At 40.2% G+C, this 17,212-nt stretch overlaps 1 protein-coding gene across 2 annotated transcripts in view; it reads left to right on the forward strand.

Annotated features, from left to right (window-relative positions):
- The window catches only part of arhgef49 (Rho guanine nucleotide exchange factor 49), a 65,860-nt gene that overhangs the window by 27,783 nt on the left and 20,865 nt on the right, over positions 1 to 17,212 (forward strand). For both annotated transcript variants that reach the window (XM_067604448.1, XM_067604447.1), the window contains exon 2: positions 12,364 to 12,512. The gene's annotated coding sequence lies outside the window, so the exon portion shown is untranslated. The remainder of the gene's footprint in view (positions 1 to 12,363; positions 12,513 to 17,212) is intronic.

The raw sequence follows: 17,212 nt of genomic DNA on the forward strand, positions 1-17,212 counted from the left end.
GCAGGTTTAGGCACAAAAAGTGCTATGGGTTAAAGTTACTACTTCCTTAAAGTTTGGCAACCTTTGTCATCATGGCAACAGTAAACGCTATGACAATTGTAGTTACGGTTTTTAAAAAACTGTCCCAACTCGCGGTTGGAAGCGGGAAATGAACAACAATCTCCTGCAGCAAAGTCCAGTTTTTGCCATCTAACTATCTAGCCATCCACCCAACCTGCTTCCTCCCAATATGGAAATTTGTCACCTCATATAAACGTTATCTGGTTCATAAGTAGTACAGCCGCTCCAATGTAACTATAGTCGTTTTTGGTGACAGAATTTACAACCTATAGGGCCGTTTTTTTTCATGGGAGGACAGGTCGGTTTCTACTATTTTATCCTGGAGCTCAGACATTTCACATTTCAGGGTCATATTGTTTTCAGTATGTGAGGAGAAGAAACATGAATTCAGGGATAAATATGGGCATGGATTTCAGAGTTTGTCCATCTTTCTAGTCCAATAAAATAAATACTTTCCAATATTGTATATTTATTATAATCTAGTTAGTTCAAAAACATGTATTCAGAAACATCAAAAATACAGCAAGACAATATTGTAACACATACAAACCCAAAAGAAAGACATCATTCATAACATTATATACGCAGCTACATTATTTTAGGTTTCATGTGTTTATGTACAAAAGCTCAAACAAGTAGGAGTAGTTTTTTATTCTACATGAACCTTATATAAAACCAAATAAGACTTAACAGACCATTTCACTGTGGAAATGATGTTTATTTCAGCTAAGAAGCACTGGAAGGGTGCATCCTTCAAGGCACCAAAATAGAGTTGCAGAGTGGCAGAAGTTATTTTGAGTGTGACTGGTTGGTGTACATAAAAGTCCTGGTCATTTTCTGCTTGGGTGATGAACAGCTGGAGAACTTCCATTGCTGGGATTGACATGAAACTCTCCTGGTTCCATCATTAGTTTAAAAGATGAACAACTGTGTTAGAAAATATCTGGTTCTTTACTGTGAAGTCAAAGATACAAGTCTGAATAAAAACATAAGGAGAAACATGCATTTCCATGAGAAACACCCAACCAGTGTTACCTGCTGATAAAACATTCAGCAGTTTAAATCAATTCACTGCCAGTTTCTGGGTCAGTTTGAAATGAATTCATCACCTGTGTTTTTGCATTTTGTTCCCATTTGGAACAACAATGCAATCTGATTTTGCTACATAGAGACAGCACCTAGGGCTCATGGGTATTGTAGTATTTAGAGACATTCACTATAGTAAACTGATGAAAAACCAATGATGTCTTAGGAACAAAGGATGAAATAATGAAGATTGATGGCCATAACATAAATTTATTGTATTGTGTGTTTCCATGATAATGAACATTGAGAAAACTTTGAAATGGGAATTTTAAAAATATATCCAGAATCAGTGGCTAATTCTTTATTATTACGGGGGGGAAAGACAGTATGAATGAAAATGTTAAGAACAATTATAATGATTTTACACTCACCGGCCACTTTATTAGGTACACCTGTGCTTTCTAATACAATACAACACAACATTTCTACCATAAATTCTACTATTCTTATGAAGCTTCTACATTTTCAGTTTTTGTTGACATTGTCAGAAAGGTGATGATTCTACTTTATGTTTGTTATTGAGGTCGTAGTGGGTGGTGATGGTGTACTGGAGTGCATTATATTGATTGGTTCTCCTAATATTTTGCCCTCCTCTTGTATGTTAACGGAGTGGACAAAACATTAGGAACACTTTTCATTGGCTTGCATTAGATTGCACAGGTGTACCTAATGAAGTGGCTAGTGAGTGTATGTGGTTGTTTTCCTTCAGTGGATTGTTGGAGGTCAGAATTCACCCACCACCTTGAGGTTTGAATAAATGATGTTGAATAAAAATCCAGATCGTATACACTGTCTGTCCACGGTGAAATGCACAGTATATCCTTGGCTTCTGCCCAGTGCATGTTGAGATAGTCTCCAGCTCTCAGCATGTGACCCTGAAAATGAATGCGCTGTTCAAGAAGATGATGAATGAATGGTAAATGTAAAAAGTGGAAGGAGAAACACTTAGAATGACAGTTTGGAGCATAACTCTGTTTGTTTCTTCTGTTTGTGGTCTTTTAGATCTCAGAGTCTTTTGAAAGCTTCAGGAGACAAAGTACGTGGAGGATGCTCTTTTGATTTGAAACGGCGTTTCAGAGCACTCAGCCTCAGGCGAGTGGCCTCATCATGAAAACTTGTTATTTCTCTGTCAGTTAAATGCCAGCAGTGTTTTTGTGCCGCTCTCCTCCATTGATGGCAGCATTACTTAAAGCTAAATGTAGAGATTACTCATCATATCACATCCTGTCTCTGTCTGTTTGTCTCTATCTCTCTCCTCCTGCCTCTCTTTCTTGTGGGATGAGTCGTTTAGTCATCCATTCATCACGCAGCAGGGATGGCGGGAGCGCTTCATTTCTGCTCCTCTGAGGAAAAGATCCATCACACAGCTTCATAAACTCGTTCATCAATCTATTTGAAGATCGCAACTTTTAACCGCCACATAGGATGGTAATCACTGTGGCGCAGCATGGATGTTGCCAGTTAAAAGAGATGTACTGCAGTTTGATCGTGTATCTGTAGAGTGTCAGTGTGTGTGTGTGTGTGTGTGTGTGTAACTGTCGCTCTAAAGGTTAGCTCTGTGCAGCTGTTACAGATGCAGCCACCATAAGTTGAGTGAGATCCATAACCCTCCATCAGTTGATAGGAGAGGCTGGCTGTGGTGTGACAGAAAACCCCTCTGCTGATTGGGTCACGCACACACACACACACACACACACACACACACACACACACACATTGACACACTGTAATTGAGATTATGCCTATTTTTAACAAGGCTTGTTTTCCTCTGTGATCACTGGGTAATTACATAGCTTACTGCTTCATCAATTAATCATGAGCCACTGACATGCAGACTAATATTGACCGCGGACATTGTGTATAAGTGTGAGTGTGTGTGTGTGTGTGTGTGTTTTTCCTTCTCTAAGAGCATTAGGCTGGCAATATTTGTGCTACATTGTAAATTCAACTTCAATACAAAGTCAAGAGGTTGTGATATGTAGCACAGCAAGCTAGCAAAGCTCTGTAATACATGTGCAGTGTTGCATTGATAAAATACTGTATAAAATGAGCAAAATGTATGATTGAAACTAAGACATATTAATGAAATACTTGGTGCTTAAAGGCAAAGTGTGCATTTTCAAATGTACCCAGAAGAATTTCCAAGGTTGACTGAAAAATTATTATTATTATTATAAAAATAATTGTTATTAGTATTTCACATTTTTTTAGTAAAGCAGGTTGAAATAAAAACACATTTGCAATTACAATAGCACCCTGGCAAAAAGACAAAATACTTCTATTAGGAAAGAGGAATTATGGATCAAACCACAAACAAGAAAGACAATGAGATAAATGAATAATACAATAAACCTGAAGAACACTCCATTTAAAATAACTACCAGATCAAGCATAATAACCTATATTTCTCAGAGGAATATCAGACCCTCCTTGTATCACTTCAAAGCGTCAGTCTTTCCAGAGCACTTTATCTTTATTACAAGGCCTCATATCACATGATAGCTTTGGTCATCATTTGCATGAATTGGCTCCTTTGAACCGTCTCTCCTCAGTGGAAAAGACTCTCTCTTTTGTCCTCTTTGAATATGTGCAGATCTGCTGTGCCGCTCATGGAAAACCTCATGCAAAAGAAGCAAGGTGTTTGCTCTGAGGTCATCTGCTGCCTGTATAATTTATCTTCAACATTTCCACCTCTCAACACATGAAATATGAATGAAACCGAGATGACCTGGAAGCTCAGAAAAAGGACATAACAGTGCAGTTTGATTTGTAGGTTGTTTTGAACCTCTTGTAATGCGCTGAACTTTATAACGGAGTGCTTTAATACTTAACACAGCTGGCATTTATCTATACCTCTCTAAGTCGCTTGTGTTTTCTCCTACAAGTTTCTGATGCTGGTGAAGATGGTCGATAGTGAGGACAGAGTTTAAGTTGAAGAAAGGCTCAGTAATCTGATCCTTTTTAGTAACACACATCAGCACAACAAAGCATTCTCCAACGCAGACCTTCTGCTCAACCTGATCACCGCTCTCTGTCTCTGACAGTGAATAACAGGATGTAAACATGGCGATCGCATGGGAATAGCCTCCTATTCAGTAACGAGACAAGACGAAGCACAAGTTTCCTGGATGGAACTCGTCTGTAAGTCGCTCTGTATCACCAAATCAGTGACAGAATGTTACCACATTATAATGAAATCATAATACAGTCTGATCGTGCACAATGCATCCTTCTAATGATGTGGTGATGCTATCAACAGGTGAAATCTGATGCAGACCAACAACAATCAAAACCTTAGTCCTGCTTTCGCTTGTTGGCAACCTCATGCACCATGCATGAAAGAAGACACGAGACAAGGACAAAGAATAAAACTGAAGATTTAATTAGTGATTATGAGATTTAGATACCAATGTAACAAAAAATATTTGAAAGTTTCAGGCCATCAGTGTGCAAAACACATCTTTCAATAACTGCAGATCATTTCTGCTTACCAAGAACTCAGAAGCCTGTAGAATGTTGTCGACCAACTCATAGTTATCAGGGCAACAATCCCTCTATAGAAACTGTAGGATCACAGCAGGTATGTACCAGGAATGTGTGCTTGCATGTATTTGTGCATTGCTGAATGACATTGTGTTGCATTATGACAAAGGTTTAGTTTTTGCCAGACGATCCTGCCTTGTTTTGGTGGAGGTCTCTGTGTTGGCACCCCCGCTGTGCCAACACCAATGAATGAGGGCTGTGTTTTGTCACACAGTGCTAATGTTGATCTCAACACAGCCATTTTTTTGAGCTATCATTCCAAGTCAGCTTATGTCTATAGTAACAATGAATCCATTTTATTTTTAACTCCGCAGCTCAAAATAACCAGTTTCACATTCCTGCAGATCCGAGCCCTCAGCCACCGCTGTAGTAAACCGTCTCTACTGTACAACTCTATTCATCTCCCCAGAGACTTGTAGTTCATACACATACCACAGTCATTCTGCCTAATTAACTGCACTCTCCCACACTTCCACCTTTGAAGTTGCCCACCACCCACTCTCTCGTCTCCCCTCCCTCTGATGAGAGGGGTAGTGGAGGTGTTGCTGACAGTGCCCCCGGGTGGTGCCTCATTAACCCACATTTTGCTGGCTGATGGGAAACAGTGAGGGGTGGATGGGGGGGTTTGTGTCTCTGCATGTGCATGTGGGAATATGTCTGAGAGGGGAAAAAATGGAAATGTTGAATGTTGCCTTTGAAGAAACTCTTTTGCATTTGTATGCAAGTATAGATTTTTTTCTTTTTTTTTCTTTTTTTTGCATTTTACAACCTTTTCTCCTAATTTTGATCGACCACCTCCCCCAGCATTACAGTGCTTGTTAATGCTAATGCTAAACTCATTTATGGCTGGAAGTTGGTGCTTAAAAATGGTAAAGGCATCATTTTCTGACCTTGAGCATTCAAAGCTCCCAAATTAGAAAAAAACATCCACATTGCTTTGCATTAACATGTCAGGCTGCTCAAACACCTGTAACATTTTGAACCAGCTAACAATCATGTATTTTTCTCTATTTTGGATTTTAAAAACCTTTTCTTCAGACTGGCCAGTTCCTCATGTAAATGGACTGAACTTATATAGCACCTTTCTAGTCTTCTGACCACTCAAAGCACTTTTACACTACAAGCCACATTCACCCATTCACACAAACATTGATACGCTGATGGCAGAGGCTGCAATGCAAGGCGCCAGTCATTCACACACATTCACACACCGCTGGCGCAGCCATCGGGAGCAATTTGGGGTTCAGTATCTTGCCCAAGGACACTTCAACATGCAGACTGGAGGAGCCGGAATCGAACCACCAATCTTCAGATTAGTGGCCGACCCGCTCTACCTCCTGAGCCTCAGCCGCCCCTCATGTATCACAAACTTAGTTGGAAATGTTGCATTTGTTGATGGTTGGAAATTGGTGGTTGAAACTGGAAAACGCATCATTCCTGACCTCTGTGGATCTGAGCGATGCATTCACTCAGGAGAAGTTTTGTTAAAGTATTATTTGTTTATTGTTGACTACATTTGACCTGAAGTCGTTGCTTTGTTTTGAATTTTGTTTAATAAGAGACAACCACACATTTTATCCACCCCACAAAACTTCCTAGTTCCCCCTTCTTCAATGTCACCATCAGTTTTCCTCGATGTAGAAGCTCCTGATATCCAAAACCTTTGGTCTTCTCAGTACATTCTGAGTGAGTGAGGAGCTTCACTCTGAGGCAGAATGAAGTGATCCCCTTAGATCACACATCTGCCCCACCCCTTTGCCTTACTACTCCCCTATATCAATTTCTTCCTCTCATCGTTATCCCTCTTTCCCTGCATAGCCCTGTCTAATTTCCCCTTCATTCCTCCTCAGCTGCTTCACCTCCTCGTCCTTGATACATTTTCTGTGGATCAACAAATCGACTATTAAGCAATAATTACAGCAAGCTGAAAACAACATTATTTATATTAATGCCAGTCGTCCTTCCTAGGAGCTGTTAGTTGCAGAGGGACAATACTGTTACTTTCTTGGAGAAATTCATTTCCATCACAAATCCTGCCTGTATGCAGGAATCTATAATGATAATGGCGGTCAGGTCTTCTTATGTAAGACACTGCGGATAAGGATCTCGATCAATAGAACAACGCTGAGCCCAGAGCTGGTAGGATTGGGGCTTTATGTTGATAGACTTTCACAGGGATAAAGATGCAAAGTGTTGGATCAACATCCTAACCGGGTGAGCGAACTGGTGAACCGGCAGACAGGTAGATTACTTATGCAAAACTGCAAGATACAGTACATGCATGTATAAGGTGTGTTTGGTTTTATCTTGATCTGCAGTGTAAGTGATGTAATTATGTTCTTTGTTTTGAGGGGAATCAAAGTCTATTTGTGAAAAAGGGAGCTGCGCAAAGTCTCATAAATTGCCTCAAGTAGCAGTCAGGGCTGAAGACTGAAGTGTTAAAAAGAAAAAAAAAATCTGTCATCAGTCACGTTGCATTGTGGGTAATGTAGGTGCCAGATGTTGACAAGGGAGAACAATGTGTGGAATAAAAAAAGACGATGCGTCCGGTTCTGCTGCATGGATTGTCCACAGGAGAGCAGTGCTAATGCTCAGACTTCTGTGTCATGCTCTTGCCCTTTTCAAAGCTCTAATTGTATTAATTAGCCATTTATACCAAAAATTAGTGCATATGGGCAGTGAGAACATGGATTATGCTACAGGAGTGTTGTTGTTGAGCTTTTCTGAGTGAAGGAGCCAACTACAAACTTTTTACAGTCATCTTTGTAGCCTGCATGAGAAGAATGTTTGATACCCTAAATATTTAGTGTGGAATATTCCTTTAAACCAACGAGTGAACTGTTGACTTAGTTCTGTACATGTCACGGTATTTGCTAGATGACACACACACAAGAGGCAGTGACATTTAAATACAGACACTGATAGCGTACATTTTGCATTTGATGATGACTTTTATGAGCTGTGGGCCAGTCTGTCACCTGTCAAGTCTGCTCACCTCACCTGACTGCTTTACTGTTATAATTCTGCTCCCTTGGTCACAGTATAGGTCATTTGTTGTTGGAGGCTGTTGTCACTGTTGCTTCAGGGGCTCATATAAGAGAATCCAGTATTTCAGTGTCTGCTGGTGGCCTGTGTCTTCAGGCTCGCTGTTGCGCAGAGTGAAATATCACAGCAGCCGGCGGTGTTGGAGCGCAGCGTTTGAGTCCAGACTGCATGCCAGGACACAGTGTGTGCACGGCAAGTCTGCCATTTTCTGCCACATGCTGAGTGGCAAACACAGCATGCCTGTGCACTCAAGCACATGCACACACACCCACACATTTGTAGTATTATGAACAAGGCTTTCCTTTGACTTGACCTATAATACTTTAAGATCCTCTCCAGACATGTCTGAAGACATATAAAAATACTCTGCTTTGACTAATAATTTGTGTCTGATGTTTTTTCCCCAGAAAAGTTGAATCAACTACTTAAAGACATGTATCAAGAGATATAAAAATACTCTGCTTGAAACAATAATGTGTGTCTGATATGGTTTTTCCTCAAAAAAAAAGAATAATTACCATTTTAAAATCCTTAGAGTAACATCTGCTCCTTCTCCCTCATTAAAAATCCCAGAATCTATGAATATGCAAATATATTTCATTTCAGAAGTTTAACTAGTGGAAACACAAGACGTCTCCTACTGCAATGAAAAGTCCATTCTATGTATATGTGTACTGGGGGCTTCAAGTTTCCACATCACAAAGTTGGACACTGGACAACAACTGGCTCCAAAATTATTGTGATGTCACAAATCATACTCATACACAGGTAGACGCCAGAAACTTTCCACTCTCAGCAGATGATTGTGAAAACAGCCTTCTAGTGTCAAACCCTGCACAGTGAAGATCAAACCAAGTGTAAGAACAAGAAGAGAAACATATTTTTGACTGGAAGGGGACTTGAAAGCTAAACATAAAGCTTTCTTTGTTTTTTTGCAGTTTACATCTTGCTTTCATGCTGCAACAGCTTTGCAGCATCCGACTCAGCGGCACACATCATACACAAACATACAGTTTAGAAAAGGAGAAGAGGAACAACAAACACAGCCCTCTTCCCTCATTGTTTTTCCAAAATCTCACTTTTCTTCATCCACACTAAAACACAAAGCTGGCTTTTTCAGATTTACCCACTTTTTGAAAAGCTCAGTTTTCGGGTGTGAAACCACTGGCTAGTGTGGATAAAAGGTCAAAACTTAGATAGAAAGAAAGTTTTTAAATTCATTTGGCTTAGTGTGTGGACATACTCTCCATTACCCTCACCCTCACAGTGAGCTCCGCCAAGTCTGTCACAGTCCAGCTGTGCCTACCAGCTATGCTAACGTTAGCCTGCCTCTCACTCACACACAGCTCAGAGCTTCAGACACCTGCTGAGCCACAGCACACTTGTGGTGGGAGGAGAACATGTCGGTTTTAAGGGTCTTTAAATATCGTTAACCACCGGGATACCTGACAGAGCTCTGACTCGCCGCTGAGGCCTTTTACAGATCACAGGCACCAAGTTTTTAAATTAAATGTGGTTACTTTCTGCAGGGTCTGTATGTCAGGATGTTTTCATTCACCCTAAGTTAAAAGGTGAGGTCACTTCTACAGCTTTGCAGTAAATCCTACAGTACCCCTGTGAAGCTGGTATTGTTCAGTTTTTGTTGGCATTCTGTCTTCAATTTTGAGCCACAACTTGTCCTATTTGGCTACATGCTGACATTAGAACAGATGGATCACAGCAACCTGTAGCACAACAGTGCAGGTTGTTAGAAGGTGGCAGAGTTGTGACCTCCCGCCACTCATTCATAAAACTGAACAGTGAAATCTGTGGGCAGCTGACCTGTTGGTTCCCGCTCGCTGTATGAAAGCACCTTAAGCCTCAAAATTGACCAAAAGGTTAAATCAATACTTCTCTGACACAGTGTCAACAAAAGCAGCTTAATACAGTTAGGATTTGTTGTAGTGCTGTTTTATTGGGTTGCATCAGATCGTACGTGTGTACCTAAAAAGCTGCAGTTTAGTTTTAGAATAATGTTTACATTTTTGGTATATTTTAATGTGGTTCATATTTTGCATTGATTCCTTCAGTGCTCAAGTAAAATTTTCATTCGTCATGCACTTAACATACATGTTGGTTGAGTATGTTTATGTCATAAGTCATTTTTATGATTTATACGCATGATAGGTGACTTTTATGCACGTCAGGGGTTATTACAGTGAATCTGCACTTTCAACTGCATTTTCATTTTCACTCTTTTGAAAGTGGGAAATAAATACAGAAATACAAAGACATCATTTATGGTGAAGTGACGTGTATTTGGATCCTACATTTTATAAGTGGGACAGGTACAGTGTTAATATAACGTATATTCTTCTTGATATGCTGTTTCAGTGTTTATTCTGTATGTTCTGCTGAATCCTGTTGTTTTTACTGTAGCAGCTGCAACAACTCTGTTTTGTCTGGTGGAATTGTAGCTGCAGGAATGATTCTTGTGACAGAGAGAAGAATATGTTCACTTCTTTTAATATATTCATTTTTAATTATGTATCTTTTTTATGGAACCCCAGTCTGAAATAATACACACTTATGAAGATGTAGTGATGACATGCTCAGTAGATAACAGAGGTGTGTGGAGTGTGAGACTGAGACTGCGAGACAGACACACACACACAAACACAAGCACACACACATGCACACACAAACACACACACACACACACACACACACACACACACACACAGCACAGCTGGACCAGACAGACGGAGGCGTGAGTCTGCATGTCCGTAGGGAATGCTGGAGGTGTCAAAAACCAAGGAGCACATTATTATCGCCTCTTCTACCACTGCATAGGATCTGAAAGGCATTCAGTCTGCAGCGCACACACACACACACGAGGAGCAATACACAGCCTACACAGTCTGTTCAGAAACACTCCTGCATAGTTTAGGAGGTTCTGAAGCGTCCATGAGGAGAGGATGAATGAAACGGGCTGGAACGGCAGGGAATTGGCTCAGTGATTGAAACACTCGCCAGATAAAAAGAGAAAAAAATAAAATAAATAAACGGGCTACTTCAGTCAGTGCTGATAAGCAATTTCCCATTCCCTCTCTGAAAAGCCTGTCAGTTTCAGTGGGATTGACAGCGCGAGGTTATTCAGTAAGCAAGACGGAAAAGAGGAAAAGTCTCCCAGTGTGTCACAGTGCAACCGAGTAGAGTCTTAGAATTTATTTTAAATCAGCAGATCTGGTGAAAAAACAAAATGTGAATGAAGTGAGTTGGATCTTTTTTGCAGAGGAGGAGCAGAAGCCTGCATGGGAATAGAGGGAGGATCCACAGGAAGCCCTGTCAATCACCCAGCACTCCTGGGATGTAGAAGCGGGTGACAGCCACTTGTCAAAGCTTTGGATGATGCAGGCACAGCACTCTCCATCCCAGCATCCCACTGGGGGAGGGGAGGGGAGGTGGGGGGGGGGGTTGTTAACGTCAGAGAACATGTGACCCGGACTTTGAATGACAGCATTCGGTTGCGTCTCTCATCGTATGGCTGAAGATGTTGGAGTGGTGGATGCAGGGTTTAGTGGAGCAGCCGGGGGTGTAAGACGAGGTGGGCACCGGTTCTGATTTCTTTTTTTTTTTTTTTTTTTGTGAACTGATCAACAACAACAACAGCAGAGCAGCGTTGTGTCTTTGATGTGAGCTGCTGCAGTGATGCACAGTTCAGTCTCTTTTGTTTTCAGCCTGTTGTCCTACATTACATTCATGTCTGCTGTGTAGTTATGCCTGGAATTTGCATTGTTTATCTCATTATGTGTTTGTTCTTTGCTTTAATATCTGAAATGCAACTTGAGTTTTAATATGTTGATGTCAGTTAATCCATGTGTTTCTTATTTTTCTTTCTTAGTTTGTCTTATTTAGAATATGAGAAATTTATGATTAGGGCTGCTGTTTACATATTTTATTAGATTTTTTTATTGTAAATAAATCTATTTGTTTACAATATTTTTAATTTTATTTTAGAGGAACAACATACAGGTGCAAAAATAATTAAATTTAATGTATTATTTTACTTTATTTGACAATCAGTTATGTATTTACCTTTTATTAATATTCTAATTCATTTCATTTCATTTTAAAGGGGCGATTGCAGTTGTGGTTGCTGAGTATTTGTTTCTTCTCGTACCTAGAGCTGCTGATGAAACATAATAATTAAACTATTGTTGATGGAAATCTTTACTGTTGCTTGGAAATATAACATTCAGCATAGTCATCCTCAGGCTGTTTCCTCAGGAACCTCAGAAACTTGTGACTGATTGAAAACACAAACATATGCAAGCTTTTGGCTTGATGTGTGTAATCTGCTACTCTCTCCTGACAGAGAAACACTAATTATGTAATTGACTCAACATCTAATTCAATTTGCAAAATGAGGACACGGTTTTGTTTTACAGTATCAGGATACATCTGCTATTCAAGCCTCCAGTCTCTGTTGCTCTGTCTCTCTTCATGTCTAGCTGAGTTAAAAGCAGCAGCACTTGGCAGAGCGATCCTCTCAATCCTCTCAGTTTGTTATTGTGTTTAGAAAACGCAGGTCATTGATTGATTTGCTTTTTCTTCTTCTTCTTCCTTTTCCTCTCTCTTTACTTGTAGCTCGGGGCCACGTCTGTCTGGCTCGGCGGAGGCTCCAGACAGATCGCTGCACTGAGGGGAGACTGAGAAGAGGAAGCCGGGGCACTTTGGGATCTGAGCCAATGACCTGTAGGAGGAGAGAAGCAGCGTAGAGGCTAAATTAAAATGGGGTAAGTTTAGAAGATCAGACAGCGCGCTGCCAGCAGCTGCAGGAACTGCTGGCTACAACAGGAGGATTTGATTCCAAACCTGATCCCTGGAACATGATGCTGTTGTTAGATAACCTCTGCTCAGTCAGAGAGGAGAGATGAGCCGATAGCAAAATAAACACACACTGATTCACTCGTAACACGCTGATGTGCACACACAGAGCCAGAAACACACGTTAATAGTATGCATATATACATAAAGTGATCCTCTATGTACAGCAGGAGCTTCTGATGTTCTCTGCCACAAACTGTTTCTGCTAAATCAGATATATTTGACCTAAATCATTCTCTTGTTACAATGAGATGCTTTTATCATGTGATTCAAAGTGCTCAGGGAATAGGATCTTTGAAATTACACAGAGAAGCTGACGTTTAGATAAAAGAACAAAAGATGACAGATCAAACTGCTTCATTAGGAACAATGCAGCATCATTAACGCCACTTTGGTTCTACTTCTCTCCTCTCATAGAGCCACAAAGTGGACAAAAAGCCTCATCATTTGTTAACAGTTCTGTGGAATAATAGAAACAAAATAATGACAGAGTCGATAAATAAAAGAGAAAATGTTCATGAAAGCAATCGCAGGCATCGTGCTTCTGTCGCAGTTTACCAACAAGGTATTCATGTGATGATTAAATGTCAATTTCTCATCATATGTCTCACTATTCCACACAGTCAGAGTGGAAATATGTATATTATTGTAGTCTATATCTTTGGATCTGGAGAGCAGGAATTTTGTTCCATTATACAAGAGATTACTGACATTTTTGGCTTGTGGCCCCTAAAAATGAAGCGAGGTCTTCTTGCAGTTTATGGCCTTGGTGTGGAGGCTCTGAGTTGTAAGTAGTTCAGCCAGAGAGTGATGTTTTTTCTTCTCTGGTTTTTAGAAGCCTCGAGAGGTGGAAGTATCCAGTATTTCAAAAGAAAGCGAAAAGTCAGACAAAAATAAACATTATCTCCTTAAACAGATTTGTTTTTCTTCCTTATTCCTTTAATCAACTTGTGACCCCTCAGATTCATCTTGGGGCCCCTTTTTGGGGTACTGACCCCAAGGTTGGAAACGACTGTCCTATAAGGCATTCATCAGCTGGCACATCCTTTCTTTTTTATTCTTTATTTTCTACATGGACAACATTTTGACCACTAGTTGTGTTTCAATGGGGGACTTTTTATTCTTTTATACTCATTAAAGTCTATATTACTTACTACTAAAAATAATCACATTGAACTGATTAAATCAGGCAAGTACTCACGCTCATCCAGTTCTATATTATGGTGCCAAAACTGCTTTTAACAAGATCATTTTGTTGTCATAAGAAAAGCAAAAGAAATGTTTTAACATGTTTGTGCTGCCACGGGTATGCAATTTAAATGCTTCATGTTTTTTGTGAGCCGATGGAACTTCTTTGGAAAAAAAAAACCCACATGTTAACATTTTTATGTGAGTTGTATCAAAAGAACTTGTACAATGCAACAACAATTATTCTAACAAGTATTCTAAGTATTCTAACATTATCATCTTTCCAAAAAGCTCCAAGTGCAATTTTTTTTAAAGCCTCACTGTCTTGATACAAGAGGTAAATTGCTGTGCTCTAATCAAGAAAAATGATAGAAACTTCTTGGAATGGATTTGTACTAGGAGGAGGTTAAATAATCTCAGCCTGGACATTAATCTGCTGCTATAACAGCCTCCACTTTTCTGGTTTCAGGCTTTACACCAGATTTTGGAATCTGGTTACACGGATTTGCTCCCATTCAGCCACAAGCGCATTAGTGAGGTCTAACACAGATGTTGGGCGGTAAGGCCTGGCTCACAGTCAGCACTATATTTCATTCCAAAGATGTTTGAGTTGAGGTCAGGGCTCTGTGCAGGCCGGGCAAGTTCTTCAACACTAAACTGGGAAAAAAACATTTCTTTATGGAGCTGTTTTTTTTTGCATGGAGGTATTGCTATGTTGAAACAGGAAATGGTCAAACACAAACTGTTGCCACAAAGTTGGAAGAACACTATTGTCTAAAATATCATTGAATGCTGCAGCATCAACATTCTCTTTCATTGGAAGTAAGAGGCCCAAACCATGAAAAACAGCCTCAGACCAGAAGTACACAAAGCAGAAGTGTCCACACACTTCTGGCCATATAATTTAAGATTTTAGGACTCAACAATACAAACTGACTTGTTGAGACAGAGATTTTTTTTCAGTGTGTTAAATAATGTAGACACTCTGACAGCGAGTCCGATCACATAAATGATTTATTTCCTCATTTTGATGCTGTCCTCTTCATACACTCTGCCATCATATCTAGAGAAACCAGCCCCCGTGCATGCTGGGACATGGTGGCTGATTTACTGTCCTGCTGGTAGGGATGAGTTATTCCTGTTAGCTCTGGTGACAGAGGGAGCACAGAGAGTGTGGACCTCCAGAGAGCCTTTATACTGGCAGTAATTCAACCAGAGAAAGGCAGAGAGAGAGAGAGAGGCACAGACATGCTGAGCAGCATGCTGCCTGCTATTCAGACACACATGCTTATGCTAATTAAAACCAAAATTCCAAATATCAGCACTTTTTCTCCAATCAAAGCTGTGCACATGCATATTTGTGTCTGCCAAACGGAATAAGCTTTACAGGAATGCAAAGGCCGAGCGCTCACCTTCACATGCAGTAACCTGAAGATGCTCCTAGAGATGAAAAAAGAGAAGCATTATACAGCCACTGTTAGCCAGAACAACCTTACCATGTATACTGTGCTGGCTGTGCCTTTATTATCTCTGGTTGTATTAGACCATCATGGGCAGTGGTGTAAATCAATGAGTAGAAATGGGGTTTTTTTTTAGTAATATTGGATTTTTATATGATTGTTGCATAAATGTCTTGAATTACCTTGATGTGTCAGATATTTCATTCACTACCATTTAACCAAACACTGACCCCGTAAACAGTTTTTTCTCGGATCTTCCCAATAACTGACTGCATCAAAAATATGTGTGGACTTTGTGATGTAACATAATCATATGTACCATCATACATTGAAATCATATTGAAATATTATAGATCAGGAGGAAAAAAATATTAGCCATACAAATCATTCTCTCTCGTGTCTCTTCTTTACACTGTTTGTGGCACTTTCTTCTTAAGATGTAAATCTGTAAACACCAATCACAAATATATAGTTTCATTTTTATAAAAAAAAAAAGGCTCAGTAATTCCCTGAAACAGTTACAACTGTAGTTTTTAGTGAACGTTACTTACTGTAAACAGGAAAAAATAGTGCATTTGTTGGGGACTATTTTCAGCTGTGGATGAATACACATTTAGTGACACATTTCTGCCCGCAGGACAGTGTGAGATTGAGTCAAAATAAACGACAGTGTGTGTGTGTTCATGGTGATGAAAGAACATGTCACCCAGTGCAACAGTGTGACTCATTGACATGTTTTTAATAGTTTTCTGACAACAACAGAGGTCCACGGCACAGAGGAATAAGATATATAGATGGATACACAAACCATACTCAGTGGTTGTTGCTTTGTGTCTTTGTTGACAATCAGAAAAATATAAAATATTACCATTGTTATCCTTTAAGAATGTTGCTTATAAAACAGAGGAGAAGCCGCCAGTGTTCTTGTGAATGACTTCCATTTACTTCCACTGAGTTCTCTGTGTTGAAAAGATTCACTTTAGACGGAAAGATTAATGTCCTTGGTTCTTGTTTTGGAGCACCATTCATTCAATAAACAGCTAACAAATGAGATTTGAAGGAAAAGCGCCTGTACTTGTTATGTTGGAGGTTACTGATTAACTCTGGTTGTGGCCTTGCTTACCTCTAGCATGTGAGGAATGGAGATTTATCCATTACTGCAAGGCTGCAGAGACGCGTGTCGGCCTGTTCGTGCTGTGGCATCAGGGAGTGTTTGAGACTAAAGATGATTTGGGTTTTATTATTCACCTAATGCATCAGGGATGACCCCCTCTGAGACCCTGTTTCATAATCAGTCATAATCACAGCCGTAAGCCCGTACTGCTGACTGTGATGTAGACAGAATATGAGACATGGATGATGGGCGTTTGGGTTGGGCGCTCGACATGCTATTTGTACTCATTACATGGAGAAAGAAAGAGCTGCAGTACACCCAGTACTGTCTTCCCTGCTCTGCTAGCTAATCTACAACTGCTGTCTGATTAGTCAGAAGGGAAGAGCAGAGCGGGCTGCCAGCAGCCAGCCAAGCAGTTATCTTCATTACTGTCCCCTCAGCTTAGCGCTTTCTCTTAGCGTCACACTCATTTCCTTTCTCCCCGTCTCATCTTTGTCTCTTTTACCAGCTCCCTCTGGTTTTTCCTCCCTCCTGTCCTGTCTGTCTCTCTGTATCTGTCTCTCAATCTCATGTTTTAATAGCCTGACAAGCAGGGCAATAATCCCTCTATTATTATTCGAGCTGCAGAGAAGGAAAAAAAGAAAAAGCCGGAGGGAGTAGACGGGGAGCCATTTATATAAAAAGAATGTGATTATTCTTGTGAAGGGACCACGCTTCAGAGGCAGTGTCTCCATGTCCAGAGCTGCGGTTATACAATATTCCAATATGTGTGTGGACTGTGTTGTCGTCCACGTCTCTGAAGACCTCTGACAAATATCTGTCACATGGACAAAAATGATAGTGTGAA

This window comes from Thunnus thynnus, chromosome 11 (genome assembly GCF_963924715.1).
Source record: "Thunnus thynnus chromosome 11, fThuThy2.1, whole genome shotgun sequence".
Taxonomy (NCBI): Eukaryota; Metazoa; Chordata; class Actinopteri; order Scombriformes; family Scombridae; genus Thunnus; species Thunnus thynnus.